The sequence below is a fragment of the Choloepus didactylus genome, chromosome 8 (assembly GCF_015220235.1).
Source record: "Choloepus didactylus isolate mChoDid1 chromosome 8, mChoDid1.pri, whole genome shotgun sequence".
In the NCBI taxonomy this organism is placed as follows: Eukaryota; Metazoa; Chordata; class Mammalia; order Pilosa; family Megalonychidae; genus Choloepus; species Choloepus didactylus.
In genome coordinates, this window is record NC_051314.1 from 128,528,355 (window position 1) to 128,555,694 (window position 27,340).

The 27,340-nt window shown below is 43.8% G+C and overlaps 1 protein-coding gene across 14 annotated transcripts in view; it reads left to right on the plus strand.

Annotated features, from left to right (window-relative positions):
• The window catches only part of CRACR2A (calcium release activated channel regulator 2A), a 142,163-nt gene that overhangs the window by 19,861 nt on the left and 94,962 nt on the right, over positions 1-27,340 (plus strand). For 10 of the 14 annotated variants that reach the window (XR_005218346.1, XR_005218345.1, XR_005218348.1 and 7 more), the window contains exons 2-3: positions 4,510-4,771; positions 23,328-23,403. The gene's annotated coding sequence lies outside the window, so the exon portion shown is untranslated. Of the gene's footprint in view, positions 1-4,509; positions 4,772-5,436; positions 5,496-23,327; positions 23,404-24,063; positions 24,178-27,340 lie in introns of those variants that run through there. The other 4 variants (XM_037846017.1, XM_037846019.1, XM_037846016.1 and 1 more) reach the window with 4 other exon arrangements.

Here is a 27,340-nt window from a genome sequence, read left to right on the forward strand (position 1 = left end):
GTGTCAGTTCTTTCTGGAAAGTTTGGTAGAATTCCCCTGTGAAGCCATCTGGCCCTGGGCATTTATTTGTGGGAAGATTTTTGATGACTGATTGGATCTCTTTGCTTGTGATGGGTTGGTTGAGGTCTTCTATTTCTTCTCTGGTCAGTCTAGGTTGTTCATATGTTTCCAGGAAATTGTCCATTTCTTCTACATTATCCAGTTTGTTGCCATACAGTTGTTCATAATATCCTCTTATAATTTTTTTAATTTCTTCAGGATCTGCAGTTATGTCACCTTTTTCATTCATTATTTTGTTTATATGGGTCTTCTCTCTTTTTGATTTTGTCAGTCTAGCTAGGGGCTTGTCAATCTTGTTGATCTTCTCAAAGAACCAACTTTTGGTGATATTTATCCTTTCTATTGTTTTTTTGTTCTCTATGTCATTTATTTCTGCTTTAATCCTTGTTATTTCTTTTCTTCTACTTGGTTTAGGATTGGTTTGCTATTCATTTTCTAGCTTCTTCAGTTGATCCATTAGTTCTTTGATTTTGGCTCTTTCTTCCTTTTTAATATATGCGTTTAGTGCTATAAATTTCCCCCTTAGCACTGCTTTTGCTGCATCCCATAGGTTTTGGTATGTTGTGTTCTCATTTTCATTCGTCTCTATATATTTAGCAATTTCTCTTGCTATTTCTTCTTTAACCCACTGATTGTTTAGGAGTGTGTTGTTTAACCTCCAGGTATTTGTGAATTTTCTAAGTCTCTGATGGTTATTGACTTCTAATTGTATTCCATTGTGGTCAGAGAATGTGCTTTGAATAATTTCAATCTTTTTAAATTTATTGAGGCTTGTTTTATGTCCCAGCATATGATCTATTCTGGAGAAAGTTCCGTGAGCACTAGAAAAGTATGTGTATCCTGGTGATTTGGGATGTAATGTCCTGTAGATGTCTGTTAAATCTAATTCATTTATCAGATTGTTTAGGTTTTCAATTTCCTTATTGGTCTTCTGTCTGGTTGATCTATCTATAGGAGAGAGTGATGTGTCGAAGTCTCCCACAATTATTGTGGAAACATCAATTGCTTCCTTTAGTTTTGCCAATGTTTCTCTCATGTATTTTGTGGCACCTTGATTGGGTGCATAGACATTTACGATTGTTATTTCTTCTTGCTGAATTGCCCCTTTTATTAGTATGTAGTGGCCTTCTTTGTCTCTCAAAACATCCCTGCATTTGAAGTCTATTTTATCTGAGATTAATATTGCTACACCTGCTTTCTTTTGGCTGTAGCTTGCATGAAATATTTTTTTCCATCCTTTCACTTTCAATTTCTTTGTGTCCCTGTGTCTAAGATGAGTCTCTTGTATGCAACATATTGATGGTTCATTTTTTTTGATCCATTCTGCGAATCTATATCTTTTAATTGGGGAGTTTAATCCATTTACATTCAACGTTAAAACCGTGAAGGCATTTCTTGAATCGGCCATCTTATCCTTTGGATTATGTTTGCCATATTTTTCCCTCTCTCTATTAATATCCTTTATTGTACCCATATCGAATCTCTTTAGTACTGAACCTTTCTCCAAGTCTCTCTGTCCTGTCTTTGTTTCTCTGTCTGTAGGGCTCCCTTTATTATCTCCAGTAGGGCAGGTCTCTTGTTAGCAAATTCTCTCAGCATTTCTTTGTCTGTGAAAAATTTAAGCTCTCCCTCAAATTTGAAGGAGAGCTTTGCTGGATAAAGTATTCTTGGCTGGAAATTCCTCTCTCTCAGAATTTTAAATATATCGTGCCACTGCTTTCTCGCCTCCATGGTGGCTGCTGAGTAGTCACTACTTAGTCTTATGCTGTTTCCTTTGTATGTGGTGAATTGCTTTTCTCTTGCTGCTTTCAGAACTTGCTCCTTCTCTTCTATGTTTGACAGTGTGATCAGTATATGTCTCGGAGTGGGTTTTTTTGGATTTATTCTATTTGGAGTTCGCTGAGCATTTATGATTTGTGTATTTATGTTGTTTAGAAGATTTGGGAAGTTTTCCCCAACAATTTCTTTGAATACTCTTCCTAGACCTTTACCCTTTTCTTCCCCTTCTGGGACACCAATGAGTCTTATATTCGGACGTTTCATATTATCTATCATATCCCTGAGGTCCATTTCGAGTTTTTCAATTTTTTTCCCCATTCTTTCTTTTATGCTTTCATTTTCCATTCTGTCATCTTCCAGGTCACTGATTCGTTGTTCAACTTCCTCTAGTCTTGTACTATGAGTGTCCAGAATCTTTTTAATTTGGTCAACAGTTTCTTTAATTTCCATAAGATCATCCATTTTTTTATTTAGTCTTGCAATGTCTTCTTTATGCTCTTCTAGGGTCTTCTTGATTTCCTTCATATCTCGTACTAGGGTCTCATTGTTCATCTTTAGTTCTTTGAGTAGCTGCTCTAGGTGTGTCTCTTCTGGTCTTTTGATTTGGGTGCTTGGGCTTGGGTTATCCATATCGTCTGGTTTTTTCATATGCTTTATAATTTTCTGTTGTTTTTGGCCTCGTGGCATTTGCTGACCTTGATAGGGTTCTTTTAGGGTTTGTAGACCAGTTGAAGTCCTTATCTCTAATTTATCAGATCTACAGCTTCGTGGAGTACACTTTCTCTAACTAACCAGCAGGTGGCGTCCACGAGCCACCTGTTCTCCACAAGCCAGATCTCCCCTGCTTAGCCTTTTTGGTGAGTGGGGGAGTGAGTCTTGTGGGGCCCAATTGGTGTCCCAAGCTTGCGTGTGTAGTTGGTGTTGCCTGCCCTGTATGTGGGGCGTGTTTCTGGGCAGTCGGGGAGGGGGGGTGGCCCTAACAATCAAATCTCCCTGATGATCCTAGAGTTTTAAAGCTACTGCAATAGTCTAATCCTTCAGTTCAGTCCTGCCACAGTTTGTCTCTGCCACTGACCCACAAGTCTTTGGTATTGGCGTATGGCTCCTGAGACTTGCAAGTGGGCCCCTCTTCCAGGCTGTGCACCCCGGGTCCTCTGTTGAGGGATGACTGTGCTATGTCACAGGTGAGTGCCGTCCCCCCAGGGCAGTTCTAGGCTGCTGGGCTGTGTTGGGAGGCTCCCAGTCTGCTCAAATGATGGCTGAATGGGGCTCTGTTAATTCACACTGCTCCCCCTTCCCAGCTCTGGGACATTCAGCTGAGGTTGCAGGGAAGGCTAATGTCCACGCCCAGTTTTGTGGTGTGTGCCTGTTATTTGAAGCACTTCCATCACACTGGGTTGTCTGGGGCAGCTCTGGGCTATGGGGCTGGCGATGGGCAGGAGTGTTTCCTGTCCACCAGGATGGTGGCTGTGAGCGGACACCCCCCTTTTCTTGGGAAGTTGTGTTGTTTAGTGAATTTTCTCAGCCACTGGATTATTGCCTTTTGTCTCAGAGCTCTCTTAGTTCTGCTCTTGACTTGACGTGCCCAAATTTCAATTCTTTGAAGCTTTCTGTATTGAGCTTCTTAGAGTAATTGTTTTAGAAAAAGCAAAAAGGATTTAAAAAAAAAAAAAAAAAAACGGCCCTCCTCAGAGATCTAATGGGTTATTGAAATGCTAATAGACAAAGCAACCAGAGCCATTAAGGAAAGGTGCACAGGGCAGAGAGATCAGCCTTGCTTCGGGATTTGCATATGCGCCTCAAGGCCTGATCTCCGCCCTTCCCCTTTCTGTGTTCACCAGAACTCCAAAAATCCTCTGCTTTTACTTTGGAGCTTCTCGTGTTGTTTTCCTTCTATGCCCGTCTCCTCTCTGCTGGGCTGGCTGCTCTCAGAGTCTCTGGTGTCTGGCCTCAGTCTATCTATGGTTGGAGTTTGAATCAGTAGAATGAGTTTCCGATAAGAGCAGCCACTGCAATTCTCCCTTCTCCTTCCTGGAGCTGACAGCCCCTCCTCCCCCGGGACTGAGCCTGGCAGGGAGGGGCGCGGGTCCCCTGGCCGCAAAAACTTACAGATTTCGCTGATCTCAGCAGTTCCACGTTTTCATGAGTGTTGTATGAAGTATGCCCAAAGACAGATTGCTCTGTGGTGTCCAGTCCACGCAGTTCCTGGCTTTTTACCTACTTTCCTGGAGGAGTAACTAAAACATACAGCTCACCAGTCTGCCACCTTGCCCCGCCTCCTCACCTCCCTTTTTAAAAGCCAGAAACACGTTTCCAGAAACACCCCCAGGAGGCCTCTCCTCATGTGTCAGAGACCAGAGGTGGGTCACAAGTCCACCCTTGAACTACCCACTGGAGAGGGGCCTGATGAGGCCGCTGAGCAGGGAATAAGGTCACCTTCCCTGAGGGGTGAGCCTCTGAACAAATTTGGAAGACTATTAGAGGAGGAAAGGAGATATAAATGTTGCTTAGGCAAGCAGTGGTGTCTGCTTCAAAGCCTGACCCAGACCCCAGCTAGAGGTTTATTTAAAAAGACACAGGATGAAAGTAAAGTGACTTCAAAGGTCTTTCCCACCCTGACAGTCTATAATGAATTACTTGAAGCTTGTCTTCTGTCTATTCCATCTGCAGGTTGTGTCCTGACCACAGCTGCCTTCCAGGAGGCTGCCCTGGAGCCAGTCAGGAAATCAGGCTGCTGCTGGGCCAGGTGGGCAGCGCCAACTTACCCCTCCTCCTCCAGGAGCTCAGCCGCCGTCTACACTCAGCATCCAGCACAGCCATATCTCTGCCTGAGGAAAGAACTTTAGAAGGAAGCCTGAGGGAACTAGAGTCTGGAGACCTGAGATTCCAAGGAGGCCCCAGGAGAGCTCAGTCAAGCTGTGCTGCCTCCCAGGTATGTAACTGGCTGTGAGGCTTGCTTAGTGTAGGAATCGGAGGTTCCCAGATCCACATCATTCTGGGAACAGGCACTTGCAAGAAGGCTAAGCCAAGTAAGCAGATGTTCTGAAATGATGATGATGATGATGATGATGAAAACAGCATCGCTGCTAGGGGTCTCTGATTTTCTCTGATGCCCCCCTTAAAATCTTTGTTTGTCAACTTACCAAAGTGAGCTTCCAAACCTCTTGGGCCTCATGTTTTCTGGGTGTCGGGTTCATGGATACCTGCAGAATAGGCTTACCATCCCTCTCTCACCAGGAAAAGAGAGCTGATAAGAAACTGATGGGAGAGGCTTTGGGTGAGTTTAGCAAACCATGATCATGGCCAAGAGTGTATGTCCACAGTGGGCAAGAAGCATGGGGCTCATTCCAAATGCAATGGCTATAGTCTCTAGAAATTGTTGACAAGCCTGATTTACTAAGTTTTTCCCACTTCTTCCAGACACATATCAGGAGTGGCTAAAATAAAATACAGCAGAAGGTTATATCTGATGGCAGTACAGTTGGGTTGAGTAATGAGTGAATTATAGGACATCCACTGGGGCGTGGGGTGACACTAATTGGCCATTATAATGTGTATTATTGCATTTTTATGTGTTTGTCTTGAATCTTCCACCAGATTGTAAACTCCTTGAGAGCAGAGATAGACTATTTTGTTTCTCTCACCTTCTTCACAAAGTGAGTAATTGTTTATTGGTTGGATTTTTTGCTGCACACCTATACAATAACACCTCATCTGTCAAGCTCCTAGAGCTTGTATTATTGAGTCAGGCATAGCTGTCATCAGTATCTATTGACCACCTACTAAGATGGAGCAGTGTCAGATGCCTTTGCCTCTTGAGCTGGCTTGAGGTTGCTAAGTGAACTCACTCACAGTGACCAGACTAAGGACATATAAAGGTGCATATTAACAGTGTCGCTTGGTGCCACCTGGAAGTGACAGGGAGAAGAGTCAGCAGGAACTTGCATCCTCTGTTCTTTAGGTTTTTTCTAGAGAAGATTGAGTTGGGCCTGGCTAGGCACACCGATACTGTGCTCTAGTAGCAGAACTTCACCCTTCTCTTACTCTCCCTTTTTATAGGGAAAGGGGGAAAGAGGTCTTGACAGAAGGGGACAAACAGAGTGTCTGGGTTCCAAGCAGCTTCAACTTTAGGGAAATGCCGAAAAATTCCATCTGCCCAGCACCTGGAGTACTCAAAGGACCCCTGTTCCATAGGAAGCTGAATTTGGAGGCAGCCTCTTCTATAGGGGGAAGTGGGGAGCCCCACCTCATCCTGTGGAAAGTTGAATCCCTTTCCTCTGGGAGAGCGGGAGCAGCCAGGCCCAACTAACTCATTGCCAGGCAATCCAGAGAGCATCCCAGGGGTCAGATACTGAGCAATCTGCTTGTTTCTAAATCTAGTAAAAGTCGAACCCTATGCTGCAAACTTTTCTGCCTTCCCAGTTTAGGACTCCTTTGTGCAAAGGTTGCAGACAGGAGGCCTGCAGACCATTTGCAGTTTAGAGAAATGTTTCATTCCCAGTGATTCATGTTTGCATTGTTTTTTATATTTTAGATAAGCAATGTGAATAAGCAATACATTCACATGGTTTGAAAAGTAAATCATTTTAAAAAGGTACACAATGAAAGCTCTTACTCTTATCCCTGCCTCCATCTGCCTCTTCTGCATCCCCCCCCAGCCCCCGACACTTTTATTTGTTGCTTCTACATCTTTCCAGATATACACAGACCAGTGCAAATATATATTCTGCCTCCATATCTTTCTTTCTTACATAAATCATAGCATACTGTCCACACTGGTTTTGAATCTTGGTTTTTTTTTTTTTTTCACTTAATAATTTATCTTGGAGATCTTTCCATATCAGTTTGTAGAGAGCTTCCTCATTCTTTTCTGTGGGAGCACAGCATTCTATTGTATAGTTGCACCACAATTTATTTAACCTGTCCTCTATCAATGGACACTTGGGTTGTTTAGTCATTTGCTGCACATTACAAGTAATGCTGCAGTGAATAACTTGCCATTTTGTAAGTATGCCTGCACAGAATTAAAATTCTGAAATGTCTTTAATTTATTAGAAGGACAATTTGTTGGACTAGACTCGCCGTTGAGCCTTTTAAGTAGGAAAAGCCTGCTCCTGTCAGCTGTATCCCCACCGCCTCTCATGGGCTCTCTTCCATTCAGGCTGGGCATTGATTGCTGTTTATCATCACGATTACACTGTTTTTTTCAAAGTACATTAAGGAGGAAGTGGACGTAGCTCTTGTACTCATATCTCTTCTGAGTGGAAAAGGAAAGCCCAAGGAGGCTGCCTTTTTCCAGAAGAAGAGGAGAGGGCAAATTTCTGTGTGGCTGTGATTCTGCTTCATTTGCACTTGACTGCTTGGCTCATTAAGATGATTTGTCTGGGTGCTGGAGTTGGCAGCCCCTGGCTTGGAAGGGGCAGCCAGGCCTTTCTCTTATCTCGAAAGTATAAGGGAAGGAACCTGGCTTTTTTGTTGCTTTAGCACTGCCTCGGTAGCTGCTTGGATACCAGTAATAAAGATGAGCAAAATAGCCAAAAAGTATTTTTCTGTCACATGTGTTATCTCACCAGAAGCCCATGAGGAAGTGGCACTACCATCCCTGTGTTAAAGATGAGGAGACAGTAACAAAGAGAGATAATGTAACATTGGTTGACCAAGATTCTGAACTTGTACATGGTGGAGCCATGTATTTCTAGCTCTAGAACCTGATGTTTTAGCCAATATATTTTGCTGCCTCCAGAGCCTTAAAGAAAGGAAGAAAGGAAGGAAGAAAGGAAGAAAGGAAGAAAGAAAGAAAGAAAAAGGTGTGGTTTCCAGTTACACCTCTTATCTTGTACGTTTGTTGTCAGAGACAGGGTAATGATGGACATAACATAGATAAGGAGCCATTTCTGAGAAAGGGGAGATGGTCACATACCCCAAAGAGAGGACATGGAAGGAGAATGCTAACAAAGGTGACTGCTCTTCCTTTATGAACTTTCACACCTTACAGACTCACATTGGCCCCTTTTGCTCTTTCCATCCCCAGACATTTATTGAGCAACTTCTGATTGCCATGCACTGTGGTAGGCATGCGAGGTAAGATGAATGAGCCATACCGAGGTCCTTGGAGCTTAGTTGGACCATGTCAATAGAAAGCTGCAGAGCCACCTGGTAAACGTGGTATTAGAGTGACATGGTTGTGTGCAGCTGGGTCTCAAACGTGATATAAGAAACGAATTCGCCGTGAAGTAACAAGGAGGGTGGTTTCCAGCTGTCTTGGGCCTTCATCGTCTTGCATTGCTCTGTGCAGGAAGGAAGCAAGGTCCCGGAAGTGGAGGTCTGTGGCAAAGGTATTTTGCCATCCTTCTGCCCACAGCCCAGGGTGAACCTGACAGCAGCAGCAGTTCTGGAGACTGTTGGCTCTTTGGAGACTGGCTCAGTTGGGTTGAAAGGTGGGCCCAAGGAAACCTTCTTTCCCCTTTGCTGCTCCCCATCTCAGCTTTTCTCATTCCCGGCTATTTGTTTAGCCTCTGAGCTTGGCCGCTTCCCACGGGGCACTCACACTGAGAGTTGGCATCCATCAGCGGGGCAAAATCCTCTTCCCCAGTGAAGGACTTCTAAGCCCCAGCCAGGCCGGGGAGATGGCTAGGAGGGCACAATTAATAGGTCACCATATTCAACCTCTGAACTCACACAGCAAAAGGATTTGCAGGCTGGGGCTTCTTGTCACAGGGAGGGCCCTTTCTTGGCTTTTCATTGTTGCTGTTTATCTTTCTTCCCAGGTTTGCCCAGGTTTGCATGCAACAGCAGCTGTCATCTCTGCAGTTATCTTAGAACAACTGGGGTTTTTGCTTTTTATTTATTCTTTCTCTGAGTGTGATGCTAACCACAACAGCCCACCGGCAGAAGGGGGTGGGAAGGGAACCAATTGCTCTTCATTGAAATACTAATGTCTTTGACTGCAGCTGGTGCTAGTGGTGAAATTGTAGAAAACAGAAGTGTTGCAACTCAGTCCCAAGTGACTGCTGGGAATCTGTTGCTTGTGCTCCCTATGGATGAGTAATTAGAAACGAGGGTTTTTTTGGTTAAAATTACTTCTGAGCCCTGGCAGGGTGCGGACAAAAGGCATTGCTAGGGTCCCAGCTACATGCGCTTCTCTGTGCTTGGAGCTTTGTGGAGATACAAGAAAAGTATCTGATACACTTCACATCCTCAAAAAACTTAGTGACAAGTAAGGTGACAAAATACACAGTTGGCTTACCCTCTTGGGCCTCTTTCCTCATTAGAAATATGGGCAAGGTTGGATTTGATCTGTGTTTCCAGTGAGGTCTGTACTGCCCCCTAGAGCAGTGCTTCACAACTTACAGTGTGCATCTGAATCACCCGGGGATCTTGTTAAAATGCAGATTCTAATTTGGTAGATCTGGGACCAGGTCTAAGATTCTGCATTTTCAGTAGGCTCCCAGGTGATGCTGCTAGTTCATGGACCAAACCTTGAGGCCCTGGAAGGCATTGTGGTAGTTAGCAGGGTGGCTTTTGGTTGCCCCAACAACAGGGATGCCATTGGCATTTAGTGGGCAGGGCCTGGGAGTGCTAGCCCTGATTCAGTGTGCACATCAACCAGTCCATGAAGATGTCACCTGCCCTGCCCAAACTCAACCCACTATACATATAAATGGCAAGTACTTTATTACACAATAATACAGAAAATGTCAAAGGCACTTAAGCCAAAAGCCCAATAATTTAGGATATGGTTGCTTGGGAAAGGAAGTAAATGGATTAAAGATGGAGTCTTGAAATGATTGGATAATTTGTTTACTCCATGCATTCTGTCTACTCGATTAGAACATTTCCAAATATGCATCTAACAGAAAAGGGTTTCAATGCAATATGCAGTTCCTGAAAAAGCAAAGAAACTACTTGGAGATTTGTAACAGGAGATTTGAGGCTTCACCTAACAGACGTAGAACCACATATTATTAAATTATCAGGGGTAGTTAAATGTCACCTCTGTCAATGAACTTCATTTTTAAAGGCTGTTTTAACGATATATTTTATGTTCTTAGTATGTATACATATTTATTTTTGTAGTACGATGATAAAACTCTTGCAAAAATTAGATATTGCATTATTTGGGGGTTGCCTTTTGTTTTTTACCCCTTTTTTATTTACATATAAATAAAATACATATAACTTAAATTTTGTCATTTTAACCAATTTTAAGTGTGCAATTCAGTGGTATTAAATGTATTCACAATGTTTTGCCACAATCGCCACTATTTCCAAAACTTCTTCATCACCCAAACAGAAATTATACCCATTAAGCACTAACTCCCTATTTCCCCCTTCCCTCCAGCTTCACGTAACCTCTACTCTAATTTCTGTCTCTGTGAACTTGCCTATTCTAAATATGTCATATAAGTGGAATCATACAATATTTATCCTTTTGTGTATGGCTTATTTCACTTAGCATTATACTTTTAGGGCTCATCCATGTTGTAGTGTATCACAACTCCATTCCTTTTTATGGCTGGATAATATTCCATTGTATGGATATACCACGTTTTGTTTATCCATCATCTGTGGGTGGACACTTGGGTTGCTGCCACCTTTTGGCTATTGCGAATAATGCCACCTGGAATATTGGTGTCCAAGTATCTGTTTGAGTCCCAGTTTTCAATGTTTTGTAGTATATACCTTGGAATGGAATTACTGGATCATATAGTAATTCTGTTTAACTTTTTGAGAACCCACAAAACTGTTTTCCATAGCAACTGCATCTGTCTTTCACTCTTATTCTGATATTGTCTTTAGAGATCTCCAAACAACTTTTATCCAGTCCATCCTCTTCTTCCCACTGCCTAAACTAAAATATTTGCAAGCCTTTTTTAAAAATGCAATTTTATTGAGATATATTCACACACCATACAAACCAACTAAAATATACAATCAATGACTCAAAGTATCATCACATAGTTGTGCATACATCACCATGATCAATTTTAGAACATTTTCATTACTCCAGAAAAGAAATAAAAAGAAAAAAGAAAACCCAAAGTATCCTGTATTCCCCCCCCCCACCATTATTGACCCATAGTATTGGTGTGGTACATTTGTTACTGAAATATTAAGATATTACTGTTAACTCTAGTCCGTAGTTTGCAATAGGTACATTTTCCCCCGTATACCTCTCTATTATTAACAACTTCTAATAGTGTCATACATTTGTTCTAGCTCATGAAAGAACTTTTTAATATTTGTGCAGTTAATCACAGTCATCGCCCACCACAAAATTCACTGTGTTGTACATTCCCATGTTTTAACCTCCAGCTTTTCTTCTGGTGACATTCATGACTCTAAACTTCCCTTTTCCACCACATTCACCCACAATTCAGTACTGTTAATTATTCTCACAATGTGCTACCATCACCTGTATCCATTTTCAGATGTTTAAGTTCAACCTAGTTAAACATTCTGCACATATTAAGCAACTGCTCCCCATTCTTTAGCCTCATTCTGTATCCTGGTAACCTATATTCTAGATTTTATGTCTATGATTTTACATATTATGATTAGTTCATATTAGTGGGATCATAAAATATTTATCCTTTTGTGTCTGACTTATTTCGCTTAACATAATGTCCTCAAGGTTCATCCATGTTGTCACATGCATCAGGACTTCATTCCTTCTTACTGCTGAGGACTATTCCATCGTACGAATATACCACATTTTGCTTATCCATTCATCTGTTGATAGACACTTGGGTGGTTTCTGTCTTTTGGCCATTGTGAATAATGCTGCTGTGAACACTGGTGTACAAAGGTCTGTTCACGTCCCTGCTTTCAGATCTTCTGGGTATATACCGAATAGTGGGATTGCTGGGTTTTATGACAACTCTAAACTTAGCTTCCTGAGGAACCGCCAGGCCATCCTCCACAGCGGCTGCACCATTTTACATTCCCACCAGCACTGAATAAGTGTTCCTGTTTCTCTACATCCTCTCCAACATTTGTGGTTTCCTCCTGTTTGTTGAATAGTGGCCATTCTAGTAGATGTGAAATATCTCATTATGGTTTTGATTCACATTTCCCTAACAGCTAGTGAAGCTGAGCATCTTTTCATGTGCTTTTTAGCCATCTGTATTTCCTCTTTGGAAAAATGTCTATTCATGTCTTTTGCCCATTTTTAAGTTGGGTTGTTTGTCTTTTTACTGTTGAGTTGTAGGATTTCTTTATATATTCTAGATATCAAACCCTTATCAGATATGTGGTTCCCAAATATTTTCTCTTGTTGCATCAGATGCCTTTTCACTCTTTTAACAATGTCCTTCAAAGCACCGAAGTATTAAATTTTGAGGAGTTCCTGTTTATCTACTTTTTTCTTCTGTTGCTTGTTCTTTGGGTGTAAAGTCTAAGAAACTACCACCTATCACTGCATCTTGCAAGCCTGTTTTACACTAGACTGAATGTATGCATCAACCCTGTGGGTGGGGTTTCCAGATCAGACACATGTTTTCCAGATACATTGTCACTACCCTGTCCCATGTCACAGCATAATAAATTATTAATAAATTATTAGGACACTATACCTACATAAGGCTTAGCTGATTTGCAAAATAATATCTTCTTGTTTTCTCTACTTTCACTTTTGTAATTTGATTTGGCATGTTATCCCTACCTATAGTTAAGGCTATTTCCTTCTTCCTGTTGTCATAGGCAAACAAATAAGTAGATTTGTTATTTCTCATCCTAATATATATATACATATATATATGTGTGTGTTTATGAATATATATATATATATTTTAATCCTGGTGTCCATGTCCATCCCTGTGCTTTTTTATTTCCTTGTACTTCTTATATGAAGGAGCTTCTACTCATCTTCCTTAAATCTAAACTTACCCTTTTTAAGTAGGTATAAGCATTGAGTACTTCATTATATGTTTAAGGGTAGTCATGCCTCAGCACATACATATGGAAATATATATTATTTTGTTATAAATTGCTTTTTCTTTTTTTTCTCCTTTATATTACAATCAGAGCAAATTTCTATAAATGGGTCAATTAGCTTGTCTATGAATTTCACTTCAGGATTGTAAAGAGGATGTTACCAAAATGGGGCCTTAGTAGGATAGGGTGGAGAACTACTGGATTAAATGGTCTCTAAAGGCTCTGACATTCTTGATGCAACATTTAAAAGACTATATAGATGACAGTCTGATTTGTGATTCTGTTAGAAAAAAAGCTAGAGGAGAAAGGGATCGGTGAAAGTTGGCATCATCCATCACATCTTCTTGGATGAGGTATGATGGATCCTCGAGTGGTAAGACAGTGGTTCTTACCCATGGCAGCACTTTAGGAACTGGGAAACTTAAAAGAAAAAGACTCTCATGCCTTGGCCCCACTCATAATCATTTGAAATCAAATCTCTGGAGTGAGGCCGGGACACCAGAAGTGTTTGAAAATCTCCCTAGATGATTCCGATGCACTGTGAGAGTTGAGAATCACTGCCATGGTGAGTTGAATGGTGGCTCCCAAAAGAGATGTGTCTGTGTCCTGACCCCTGGAAGCTATGGCAGTGACCATGCAGCTCTTCCTAAATGCTCTCTATGAGCCCTATATCCAATGACAGTTGTCCTCATCAGAGACTCACAGAGAGGAGGCAGAGATTGGAGAGATGCAGCCACAAGCCAAGGAACGCTTGAGGCTCCCAGAAACTGGATGCGGCAAGGAAGGATTCTCTTTTAGAGCCTTTGGAGGGAATGAGTCCCCTGGCAACACCTTGATTTTGGACATCTGGCCTCCAGAGCTGTGAAAGGATGAATTTCTGTTCTTTTAATCCACCAGTTTTGTAGTAATTTGTTACAGCAGTCCCAGGACACTAATACACTACCTAAAGAGTGGATAAGATTTGGTGAGGTGGAAGGAATATGGGAATTTTCCAGATATGGAAGCAAAATGAATAAAAGCAGGAAGGTATGGTGGGGAGTAAATTAGGAGGCAGGACTAACTAGAATAGAGTATAACTTTCCAAGAGGAGAGGGAACTAATTCTGTAGAGATCCCAGCAGAGGAATTCCTGGGCATAGGTAATTCCTATTCCTAGGAAAGATGCTTTCCCATCCTTCCTGTCCTGTCACATTTCTGTGAATAGCATATGCCTCACCTTCTTAGACTACAGAAGGCCCAAGAAGCCAGGGAAGTGAGTTTGCACTTGATTCCACGAGCAGTGGAAATCATTGAAGGGTGCCGAGGAGGGAGTGACATGATGATATCTTAGGGAGCCCTGCCTGGCCCAAGGTTGCATGTCTGAACACTTATATTCTGTTGCTGAATTGTATAATAGTCATTCTGTCTTCATTCTGCTCTCCACTGCTCCCCACACCAGTGGTTCCACCTTACAGCCATGGCTGTGTGAGCAAAGCCATTTGTTCCCCTGTCCCAGAAGGTCTAGCCTTAATGGGTGGAATCTGCCAATGTCTTGGAGGTTAATCCCTTCTGAAGATCCTTAAACTAAGTCACATCGCTTCTGAGGAGCTCCTCCAGAGGGACCCTTGTATCCCATCCTCAGACCAGCACGTTAGAATGAGAGCAGCCAATCTTGGAGCACCTGCAGTGCCACCTGCACTTGGCCAACGACCAGCCAGTTATCTGGAGGAGGCATCTTGCAGGGCACTGCTTGATGAAGCACAGATCCGTGCCCTACTTTCTGTAAACTTAAGCAAGGGAAACTTTCATTAACAATGTCTGTGAAAGCAGAGCCCTCCCTGACTTTTCCAGCTCTCTCAGCAGGAGCTGAGAGGGGCTGCAAGAGCTTGTACAAGAGCTCACTAATCATCACTGGATCTTGTGCCTGCATTTCCCAGGCACTTCTTTGAAAGGTTAGCTCAGAAAGGACCAGTAGTGTGGGAGAAGAGAGGTCACCCTGACTATGATGTTGCCTTAAGGGTGAATGAGAAGCAATTAAATCCCGCCCACCAATAAACATCTAAGGACTGCACTGGGGTGGGGTGGGGGGCCAGGGTTGGATGGAGAGGGAAGAAGAGGTAGCAGAGAGGAGCAACTGACCAGTGGTTGTTCTTAGTCTTTGCTGCCAGCTAGAGTGTTGGGGATTCAATGTTGCCCGTCATCCTAGAAGCAAACAAGGGGCATCAGAACTCCTTCATTTCATTTTTTGGGAACAAATGTCTTTAAAGGAAGGGGATCTCTTCCTTCCATGGACACCACCATATGATCCATGAGGTCAGTGGCTACTGTTTTGATGTTGAGGGAACTTCTGCAGAAGGCTGGGCATGGCTCAGAATGGAGCCTTGGATCTCCAGAAGTAGCTCTGGAACCTCCTGGAGAGAATGCTCTGGCAGAGTTATTCACGCATCCTCCATCCTCCAGGACCCATTCCTGCCCATTAGGGATTGTGAGGGAGAAGGGCCTGGCATCTTATAGTGTGGTGTGGGGCCAAGGTTAAGGAGCAGGGATGGCGTCACTAAATCTCGTAGCACTTAACCTCACTGTGTCCTAAGGCAGACGATGGGTGAAAATGTTTCTAATTGAGTAGAAGAGTGCTCTGAATGCAAACGTGCAAACATTTCTAAACCTCCACCATTGACTACATCCTATATGCAAGAAAACCTGAGGACTTTCCCCAGGGTAGATGGAGAGGTGGATGAATCTGACAGTAACTGGCCACCTGGACCTAAGGGGAGACAGTGGGCTCCAAAGAGGAGCCATGATGGGATGGCTTAGGGCTGGCTCCTCCCCATACATGACTCAGCCAGGAGAGCCTCCAGCTGTCCATTCAACGCACATTGAGCCAGGCACTCAGGCTGTGCTCTGGGAATATGGCTGGAAGCAAGGCAGAATCCCTGGCCTCAAGGAGCTTACAGTCCGGCAGGGGAAATACAGTAGCTACTTACACAAGGGGTTCTTTAATTACAGTGGGCATAAATGCTAAGAAGGAAGAGCAAGCCCAGGAGCCCTAGTCTGGGGACAGGAAGGGGGGTGTCTTAAAGGTCGTCTTGCCTGCTCGATTTGCAGTTGAGGAAACTGAGGCCCCAAGGAGGGAAGGAAGTTAGTTAAGATTACCCAGGGAGTCAGTGACTGAGATGCCAGGAGAAACTTCTTCCGACTCCCAATTCTGTTTTTGTCTGGGTTGGGGAAATTGATTTACATTTGTGATCGGGGCCAGTGTTATCAGCATTTTCATGAAAGCGGCCAGGTCTAGGAGCTTTTTAAAAAAAACAAAATTCGGTGGGTAGGAGAATGGAAGGGGCTGTTTGCAGGCTTGGTAGGGGCCCGTTCCACAAGCCCTACTTCTGCTAGGAGGGAGCTAGTTTCAGTGCAGGGTGAGCACCTGATGGTGCCATCTGTCCTGGTTTTGACATCAGAAAGAATAAACACACTTGCTGAGGTATCTAAGGAGCAGGTCAGCCTCAGTCACTGGGACTGCTCCCACACTCCCTCTCAGCCATTTTCCTGTTTCCTATTCTCTGTGTGGCACTAGCCTGGGCCCCCACAGCCTCTACCTGACCTGATCTCCTTTTTTCTGCTCTCTCTGTTTGACTCCATCTTCCACACTGTCTTCTGACTGCCCTGGCTTCCCTGATTGCTGGCTGTGTGACCTTAGGCAGGTTACTTAACCTTTCTGAGCCTTGTGTATAAAGAGGGCTGACAATATCTCCCAGGTCATAGGGAAGATAAGATCAGTCAAGACAGTGCACTTGTGCCCCTAGCATAATGCCTGGCACATATAATGCCTCAAGTATGTTAGGTTCCTGGAACCAGGGATGACTCCTTATTTCCTACAAAATAAGGAATAAACTCCTTAGAATTCAGTTTATCCAGGAAGCATTTATTGACTCTTGTTGTGTGCCAGTCGTTGTGCTGGGTACTCTGATTACAAAGTGAATGAGCTGTGGACCCTGACCATGCTCAAAATGTGGTGGAGGCTGGACATGTGTACAGCCAAGTACAAGGCAGGGTGCTAAGTGATACATCAGCAACAAAAGCGTTGGGCCATGGGATCAAAGGGAATAAGCAATCATGTCTACTTGGCATGGCCTTTGGGGCCCTGCACCCCTGTCCCCCACCGGTCCCCCCACAGTCCTCCCTCTTTATCCTTGAGTCTGTGCATAATGTTCTCTGACTCATATTTTCCTAAATACGTCCTGCACTTCCAGTGCCCTTCCCCTCCATACAGCCCTGGGGGATATTGAACGTTGTTCCTTTTGCCTGGAATTACCTCCCTTCATCTCCTCACTGCCCAGTCCTACCTGTCTGCCAGTGCACATGCTCCATCCTCCACAAGGCCAATTTATCACCCAAATCATTTTCCTTTATATCTCTTGTGTTTTTCTTTAGAAAAAAAATTTACTATATAAGTAATATATGTTTATTGTTTTAAAAAATCAGAGAATATGGAAAACAGTAAAAAAGAGAATATAAATCACCCCTAAGCCCACTAAGCAGAATAACTAGGATGTTTCCTTCCAGTCTTTTTTCAGTACACACACACACACACACACACACACACACACATACTTTTTTCCTTACTGCCCTTTTCTCATTCTCCCTTACATTGTACTTTGTCACGTGCCCCCATCTCTGTTAGATTGTAAGCTCTTTGAGGGCCAGGACAATGTGTCACTTATTTTTTTATCCCTGACACCTAATCCAGCATCTGATGCTAGGAGGCATTCTGTAGATACTAGCTGAATAGAACAAATAGGTGAAGTTGGCTTTGAAATTCAGCACTTAATTATTTAAAGGAGGAAATTTGCTGTTCTGGGGTTTGCTGCTTATTTAAAACTCTGTGTGCGATCCTTGAGCACATAGTAACTGCTTGCCAGCCCCCCACTCTGGTGGGAGTCTAAGGAAAGGGACCCAAAACCCACAATGAGTCAACAAGTGGCTGAGCCACAGAGCAATGATTAAATGTGTTCTACATGGCGGTGATTAAATGTGTTCTACCCCCAATATACGACTGAGGTCCTTTGTCTTGCTTTAGAATGACACAGTTGATTCTGGCAAATCTTTTTTTTTATCCTTTTTGATCACAATCAGTGTTGGCATTTCACCCAAGGGGCATGGGTAAGATTTTCTTTTCTGAGAAGTCAGTTTTGGCTCTAAAATACTCTTTTCTTAGATCAAAACTCAAGAGGCTCTCGAGCTAGAGTTGGAAGTGGAAATTACACAGGCTATTTTCCAAAAGCCCTCAGTTGAGGAGGCTGGGGCCGGGTCAGGAGGGGAATTCATTCATCCGGGCCATAAGAGCAAAGCAGAGCACACGCCAGCCAGCGTTTGAGGGGAGTAAAAGCAGGAGGAAATGTTAACATAGCATCAGCATCCCTGCTAGCCGTATGTGGGAAACATGAGAGGCTGGTGGTATATTAAATACCTTCCATTTTGGGAACAAAAATGTAGGAAATTCATTGGTATGGATAGCAACAGAACTGTAGAAGCAGATAGAAGGAAAACAAGCCCATTTACCATCTGAGATTTTTATCTGAATATGGTGGGATGCTTGTTCTTTAGATGCCTTTTTTATATAATGGCAAGCAGAAGCTGTTTCTAGAATTAATATCTCTGAGGGAATTTCATTCCAAGATCAAGGAAAAAGCCTGCAAAGTTTTGGCTTTGACGAAAAGCATCTAACACCAAGTAAAATCAAAGAGAACCCTTGAATAAGCAAATTATTGATTTGTGGGATGCGAAGAAACCTTGACTGGAGAGCCCCTTTTGGAACCAGAAAGAGTGGAGAGGAGAGCAAGGCACAACAACAACGACAATGATGACAACAATAACAATAAAGATAATGAGCACTTAGTGAGCACTGGGTATGGGCCAGGCCCTGTGCTGCACACGTCACCTGCTCTGTATCCTGTAATTCTCACAACAACTTTTCAAGGGATGTACTAATATATATCCATGTTTAACAGAGGAGGTAATGGACTCGGAGAGGTTAGGTAACTTGCTGATGGGTGGTAAGTGACTGTTTTGGTTTGTTAATGCTGATGAAATGCAACATACCAGAAATGGACTGGCTTTTAACAGTGGGGACTTATTAGCTTACAAGTTTACAGGTCTAGGGCCATGAAAATGTCCAAATTAAGGCATCAACAGACGACACCCTCTCTGAAGACAGGCTGCTGGCATCTGGTGCTCCTCTGTCACATGGGAAAGCTCATGGCGAAGTCTGCTCCCAGCTTTCATTGCTTCCAGCTTCTGGCTTCAGTGGACTCCTGCCTCAGCTTCTGTGGGTGTATCCTTGTCCCTCAGCTTCTCTGGGCTTTTTCCGTGAGCTCCTCTTAGTTTCTCTATGTGTTTTATCCTCTTATAAAGGACTCCAGTAAGAGGATTAAGAACCACCTTGAATGGCTGGGTCACATCTCAACTGAAACAAGCTAATCATAAGGTCCCATCTATGATAGGTCTGCACCCGCAGGAGAAGATTAAAAGAACAGGGCCTTTTCTGTGGTATATATAGCTTCAGGTTACCACAGTGGCAGACCTGGGACTTGAACCCCACAACTGTTTAAAGCCAAAGCCTAGAATTCTTAAAACACAGTGAGATCCATCCAGATCACAAAGGAACTGAACACAGATCCCATGAGTCTTGGTCCAAGGCTCACTCCATGCAGTCAAAGGCCATGATGTCAAGTCAAAATGCTTTGGAGGTAAAGGTGTCATTGAGGATGATTAAGTGTTGTATGGAGGGGTATATGTGAGACGTCCGCATCCCCAGCCCTTCAGCAGCTGTCATTCTTATTACAGCAACATTCTTATTACAAATAAGATAGCACCATCTTTGAAAACCATATAATAATTTATGTGGGTTGCAAATAAGATATTGACTCATACGTGATATGCATAGACTTCAGCCAACTTTGTAGGCTCTAAAGCACCAAATAAAAGTGTGCTATCGTCATTGTTACTGCTGTTGTTATCTTTCAGTTCATGGTATGTCCAGGGAGTTCACTAGAGCTCAGAGGGCAGTAGTGGACCCTGTAATATCAAGTGCAACTGAAAACATAGCCTGGATTGAATTTTCTGTCTTCGGTGGGTCCCAGGAGCTGGAAGCTTTGAGCTTTGCTATGGATCTGTTGCAGTAAAAATCAGTGTGCAGGTGAGCTCATTAGCCAGGTGTTTTCAGCATTTGCCAGCTTCCCCAGTGCCAGGATCAGTCCCTATGTTCAGCTGTGGCTGGCCAGCAGCACTGCTGTCTCTGCAGAGCACAGTTAGAGACACACTTAGGAACCCATGGGCAGGATGGAGTCCCAGGACAGGTGAGAGGCCAGGAAGAGAAAGGGCTCACAGACTGTGATGCAGGTTTCCTGGGCATTCCTCGGGTCCTTCCTAAACGGAATGACCTTGAAGAACATCCAAATCCCCCATACTCTCCCAGGCCCAATTTAAGTCCCTCCTCCTCCACGAAGTCTTTCCAAACCATCTCAGCCCCCTCCAGCCCTAGCCCACCTCTAACACCCTAGAGTGGGGAATGTCCGTGCTGCTCATTCAGATGCTGGAGTGCCCCTGTCTTGCATGGTGAGCTTCATATTTTCCATATGGGTGGGCCCTTTCCCACTTCCAGCTTTTTGTGACCTCTCCTGGTGACCGTCATGGGCTGACTTGTGCCATTGCTGTGTTGATCTGGTTGGTACACTCCACCTGGTCCCACAGAGGGTTGTAGGGGCCTGTTTCTTTATTGTAAGTCTGCGTGATGTTCTTAATTAGCTTTTCACTTGGCTCTTTGTGCTCTCTCCATCCAGAATAGATGCTCTTTGAGGGTCCTGCTGGCCTCTTAATGATCTTGGCTTCCACCTAGAATATCTGCCTAACTTACCTTGGGTTCTCTGTGTCAATGTGTTGCTAATTCTGAGTGAAGGTCTGGTACCCAATCCAAATCAACTCCCTCAGATGCTCGTCACACACAACACCCTTTCCTTTTCTTTCATTGCAGTCACTGTGATTTGTAGCATATATTAACTTATTGTGAAAGCCTGTCTCCTCCACTGGGAGGCCTATTTCATTCACTACTGTCTCCCAAGCACCTAGCACAAGGCCTAGAAGCTGGAAGGGGCTCAGTAAAGACTCATTCAACAAATGCAAGTATGAATGAGTCAGCTTGGGCTCTGTAGGAGGGGGCAAGGTGGGGAGAACAGAGTTAGGACCTAGGGCACTCAGTGGCTTTCACAAGGCTTTGTCCATAAAGATAAGTGAGGCTGCTGCCCTCCTCGCTACGTGGGACCTGACTCCCAGGGGTGTAAATCTCCCTGGCAATGCAGTATATGACTCTCAGGGATGAATCTGGACCCAGCATCATGGGATTGAGAACATCTTCTTGACCAGAGGGAGAAGAGAAATTAAACAAAATAAAGCTTCAGTGGCTAAGAGATTTCAAATGGAGTTGAGAGGTCACTCTGGAGGGCATTCTTATGTGCTATATAGATATCCATTTTAGTTTTTAGTGTATTAGAATAGCTAGAAGGAAATACCTAAAACTGTAGAACTGCAACTCAGTAGCCTTGATTTTTAAAGATAATTGTATAACTATGTAGCTTACATGGTGTGACTGTGTGATTGTGAAAAACTCATGGCTCACACTCCCTTTGTCCAGTGTATGGACAAATGAGTAGAAAAACGGTGACAAAAACTAAATGGAAAATAGGGTGGGATGAGAGGGATGGAACAATTTGGGTGTTCTTTTTTACTTTTATTTTTATTCTTATTTTCATTCTTTTTGGAGTGAGGAAAATGTTCAGAAATTGGGGTAATGGTACTGTGAACAGTTGATTATACACTGTGGATGATTGTGTGGTATGTGACTATATCTCAATAAAACTGAATTTTAAAAAATAAAAAGATAACTGAGGCTGGCTGCAGAAAGCCATGTGGAATAATGGAAGTCAGAGACCTGACTGCCAGGACTTTCCCTGCACTAAGATTTATTTTCTATGTAACCCAGAGAAAGTCTTTTGAGGGTTGAAGGAGATATTTTTGTGAAATTGCTTTGTAAACCACAAAGCGGCATGATAAGATCTTTTCCCTGCCCACCTGTCCAAATGTATTTCTTATTCATTTGATTTAGCTAGGCCAATCTTCTCATTAAAAATTTTCCCCTCACTGCAAAAGCAGTACATTGTAATAACCAAAGTATTAGAGAATTTAGAAGAAAATAAAAATCTTTTTCAAGGTTACATCCAGAAATAACACTATTAGCATTCTATGTATAGCCTTAAATGATTTGTTTATGTTTTTCTCTAAATATGTATGACCTAAGCTTCCCAGATGTTAGCAGCTGGGGGTGGGACTGAGCAACAGTGGTCTCACATTCCCCCACTGCATGGCTTTGTTGAAGGCTGCTGCTGGGGAAACCACTAGAGGGTGGCACTTCTCCACTGTGGCATTTCCCAGAGTGCATGGAAGCAGTGCCAGGAGGGGTACAAGAGGCAGCTTAGAGAGGGTTATCTTTTTCCAGTACTTTTCACTACCTGAGAGCACTTCCTGGGCTTATATATTTATTGTTTGTCTCTCCCCATTGGCACATTAGCTCCATGAGAACAAAAGCCTTGCTGGTTTGCCCATGGCTATCTCTTTGGCACCTAAAACAGTGTCTGCACATAGAAAATGCTCAGTAAATATTCACTGAATGAATAAATGAACCCCGAGTGCTGAGTTGCCTCATACAGAATAGGTAGCACCTCACAAACACTTGTCTCAAACGAATTGTGCTTCAGAGCTGTGCAGAGGCTGGATTCACTGGCAGTATCCATCTGGCCTGCCCGTTCTAGCTGTGGTTTGGGTTTTGGCCTTAGCATATGTATGAGATATAAATTCCAATCCCTTTGGCTATCACCACGGCTGCCTCCTGTAATTTCAAACAAGCTCTCAGACTGTGCTATTTAACATTTGGCCAAGGCATTCTGCAAAATTCCTCTCCATGTTCACAGCCTTAACACCCCCAAACTGTCCCAGGCAAGGAACTCCATCTTCTCCCAAAGTCTGTTCCTTCTCCTGCCCCTCTCAGCCTGTTCTCCTTATGAGACCCTTAAGCTTCCTTATAAATCTGGGCACATTTCTTTCTTAGGTAGGTCAGTGTTTCTGGCCATAATTCTGCAACTCCATCTTCAAGGGTAAACTTTGATGATGCAGACTATAGCTGGGAATGGATACAAGAAGCTCCAAGAATGCTGCTGAGAGCAGAGGCTTCTGGGAGGGGGTCCAGCTAGATCTGAGACCCCTTCTTGTGCACAAGAGCCGCCCCCACTAGGCTGGGTGTGGTCTCAGCATACAGGCTTGCTGAGCCGATTTTCCACTGCTATCCCTCCCCCATTCTCCTCTTCTCCAGGACCCAGAGGTGGCTGGGATAGGCCTGTTTTCTTCTGGCACATGACAGCCCTAAGGGGAGGAAAGTTCCCCCCAAATCCTGCCCCCCCCCAAAAAAAAAACCCTTTCACTATGATCCCCAGTGGAAACCAAGGTGTGATTCATTTCCTTTGTGTTTCCCAGGCAGGATTCCAATCACTACTAGCAAAATTGCCCTCCAGACGTGAAGAATTACTGGTACAGTGAGCCAGTCAGCAAGGTGAGTGAGGGAACGCAAGGTGGACAAGTTGCCAAGCACTTTATCCACCCCCAGGGCCCTCTGACTTTGGGCCCTGCATATGTTGGAGCCAATGGTGCTGTTTTTAATATTCATGAGGCACTGTAGCTGGCCCTTAGATCTGAGAAACCAGTTCATTAGATCAGCCATTTCTTCCCAGCCTTATTTCTTAAATTCGAGATGACAGGGGTCTGTTCCACCCCCTTGGGGCAGATGGGGAATATGTGGCTATCCCTTAAAGCAACTTGAGTTGGTTTAAGGGAGGCCTCTGAAAGAGGAGGTTTGTTTTTTTTCCCAGCCTTTTTAAATGTTGGCACAAGAGTATGGAACTTTTGCCGGACTCTCTTTTCTGTAAGGCCGTCCCACAGCCACTTCTCATGGGAGATTCTTCTGTGGAACGTGTCCACTCTCCCCCATTCTCCTCCTGTTCCCTGACATCTCCCATGTCAAGGATGAGGATGGGCGTGTGTGTAAGCGTCGCTGTTCATGTCCAGCATCTCAGCAGGGACTCCTCCCGCGGGGAAGGGGGAGGAAAGAGCCCCACATTTTCAGAGAAATGGACTGACTTCCCCATGGTCACATGGTGGTGACTCAGGCACTTGAGTCTGAGTTTCATCTCTGGTCAGATCCTTTCGACTGCACCGTGTGGCTGCCTGCCTCTTAACAAAGGGGCTTGAGACAGAACAAGGATAAGGAATGCAGAGGAAACGCAAACTGGAGGCTGGATGGGGAAGTGGTTGGAAACTGTTGGCTAAGGTGAGGGCTAGGGCTCTCTCTGCAGGCTGGATTCACTGTTGTCCCTATTCTCCTTTCACTTTCTTCCAGCCACTAAAACCCACGAAAATAACATGCTGTCTAAATTCAGATGATTCTCGAAGGACTGTGACTTGGGAGAAAATGATTGGATCTAGCCCTTTGGGTGATCCCTTGCCCCACCTCTGTTTAGAGCCTTATATGTTAAACAGGTCCTTGGTTTGCTTTTCTGCTTCAGCTTGGCTTGGAAGAGAGAGCATGGGTTTGCATTTGCTCTTTTATTCTTTCTTTCATGTAGATTTATTTATTTAGCTTTTTTGATGTGCCAGATATTCTGCTAAGGGCAGAGAATGAGACATGTATGGTCCCTTCTCTTGAGGCATTTGCAGTTTGTGTGCGTGTATATGCGCGTGCACAATGTGTGTGATGGGGGAGTGGACACCAGGGAATCTGTTTCGCAGATTATTCCTACAGAAGAGGTAAGCCCGGGAGATGATGGAAGCCCAGAGGGAAAGCAGTAAGTCAGAATGGGCTGAGGTCAAGGATGATTTCTTGGAGGAAGTGCCATTTGAATGGAGTTTTTAAATCTTCATAGGACTTAGCCAGGTACAGACAAAGGTGAAGAACATGCCAGGTGGGCAAGCAGTGTGTTTGAAGGTGCTCAGGCACCTGAGGTTTGAGAGAATAGAAAATAATTTGGAATGAAGAGGATGGAGTAGGGGTGGGAGAAAGTGACTCTAAGCAGGTGGTGGTGCTCCTGCATGTTTAAGATTTATCCTAAAAGTAATGAGGAGGCACGATCTGGTCTGCATCCCCAAGAGATCCCTTTAGCAGGGCTGTCATAGCTTTGTTTACCTTTTTTGGAATGCAGTTTGGTAATGTGTATTAAGAGCCTTAAAAATGTGCACACAAAATACCCTACAGCTCAGTGAGATTACCTCTGGGAGTTATGATGATGATAATAATAACGATAATAAACCACCTACAATGTACCAGCTGTTTCTATGTGCTATGCACATTATTTTGTTTAAGCCTTACAGCAATTCTGAAAAGTAAGAATCATTAGCTCCATTTTACAGATAAAGAAACTGAGATTTTAAAGAGCCATTGAGGTTTAGAATTGAGTCCAAAATGCTACTGATTTCTTTCCCTAGGACAAATTAATTCACCTCTGTGAAACTGTTTCTGGGATGCTGCTATTAAAAATAATGCAAATCAGAATTAAATATAAGCCCCTTTTAATTGGATTATCCACTCTTTTGGATTATCTCTGCCAAGACTGGTCTCCATTTTCTTAAACATTTGAGAGTAGCTTCTGCTTCAAAATTGAAGTCAATTAGCCAGGATCATATGGTGTGCAGAGTTATTGGAGAGTGGCTTCACTTTGGGGTACCCCTCTCAGAGTTGTTTGCCCCTGTAGTTTTTGATGTGTACAAACATGTGGCTCTTCTCACATCCTCTACCTCCATTATTGTTCTTGTCTCCCCTCCTAGATGGTAAGTTCATTGAAGAAAGGGATGGTCTTAAACATATCGTTTTATCTCCCACAGCATCTGCCTGGTTCAGTGCCTTCCTCGTGGCTGGGCAGAGCCCAACAATCAGTTTCTCTAGAAGCAGTTGGAACATCATGATCCAAGGGAGAGTGGGCTTTGAGAGTGAAGAGCCAAGAGTTGGGGGCATGGAGGGGGACACAAAAGAGATAGACTTAGAGCCGGAAAACTCTTGGAAGAGGAGGTTTGGAACCAAGGGAAATCTGGGCGAATGTATTCAATAGAAAATATGCAAAGGGTTCTCATTAGCTCTAAGTCACGGGAGTTGTCGTGGGTCGGATTCCCCAGAAGCAGATCTAGAGAAGGAGGGTCTATATGTAAGTGATTTATTAAGGAGGTGCCCCCAGAAGGACCCAGAAAAGGAGTGGGGTGGAGGCCAGGCAGAGAGCCGTTTCAGGCATGGTTCCACCTCCAGCCCGATCCCACAGGAGGTTTTTGTAGTGTAAATTACAACTCAGATTGAATTGGACTTTCACACCTCCGCACCAGTCAGTCGTGGGAGGGCGCCCTGGTAGCCCAAGGGCTGACCTGCTGAGAGTCAAGGGTGCCAGGAGTTAGAAGCAAAGATACAGAGAAGCTGGGGGAGGTGCACACATCTCAGAGCTGGGTGGAGCCTCCATGGTGACGGCACTTGGGCTGTGCCCACTTATCCACAGCAAGCTCTCCACTCTAAAGCCATGAGCGAATGCAACTTCCTCATCTGTAAAGTGGGGCTAGTGTTACTTCATTGCTTGCAGGATCATGCTGACGATATGAAACACTGAGCAAAGCCAGGTGGTGTTACTGCAGCTTTCACTTCTTCCAGGCTCAGAGCACTCGTTCCCTCCTGGGAGCTTGTCTTACAGGCATCAACGCTGACAGCCTTTGAAAAGAGCTTGTTCCTCTTGGGAAGAAAGCAGGCCCTTTTTTAATGTTGATAAATTTTGTAGCAGTTTCTTTAATATATACCAGCCGCCTTGAAATACATCTAATTAACCACCAGATATCATGCTGTGGCTATGTTTGGCTTTGATGTACTCATCAGCAAAAGCAAGGAAATAATGGAAAGCTAATCATAATAGGACTCGGCTCTTATAAAATGCCTTTTATCTTCAAAGGTGGTTTACAACCACTAATTATTAGAGGAATTAGGGTGAACAGCACCCATCTCACAGCAGCCTCAAACCATTACAAGGGCCTTTACTGTATCTGATAATAGAGTATGAAAGGTGTGAAGGAAGATGTTTAATAATAGTTGTCCAGTCCTGGAAGAGTTATTTTATGAGGAAGAAGACAGCTGTTTCCTGTCTCCCTTGAGGCTAGAAAAGGAAATTGGACCTAATTTGAGGAGAAAGGATGTAGGATGGAGCGGTTGCATAAGCTACAGCAGGTGGCAGGGTGGTAGATTGCCCGTCTCAAAGGCACCTCCAGACCACGCGCCCCCCGACAGGGGTTGCGAGGGGCACATTTGCCCTACGGGTGGCCTGGGGTGGGTGAGGTCACGCGGTGAAGTCCCGTCCAGCTGGGGGAGTTGATGGTAGATTTATGGCCCTATTGATTGCATCTCTTCATGTAATATTTTTTGTGTTTTGCTTTTTTGTTTATTAGTTTGATTAGAATATAATCTTGGATAGAGG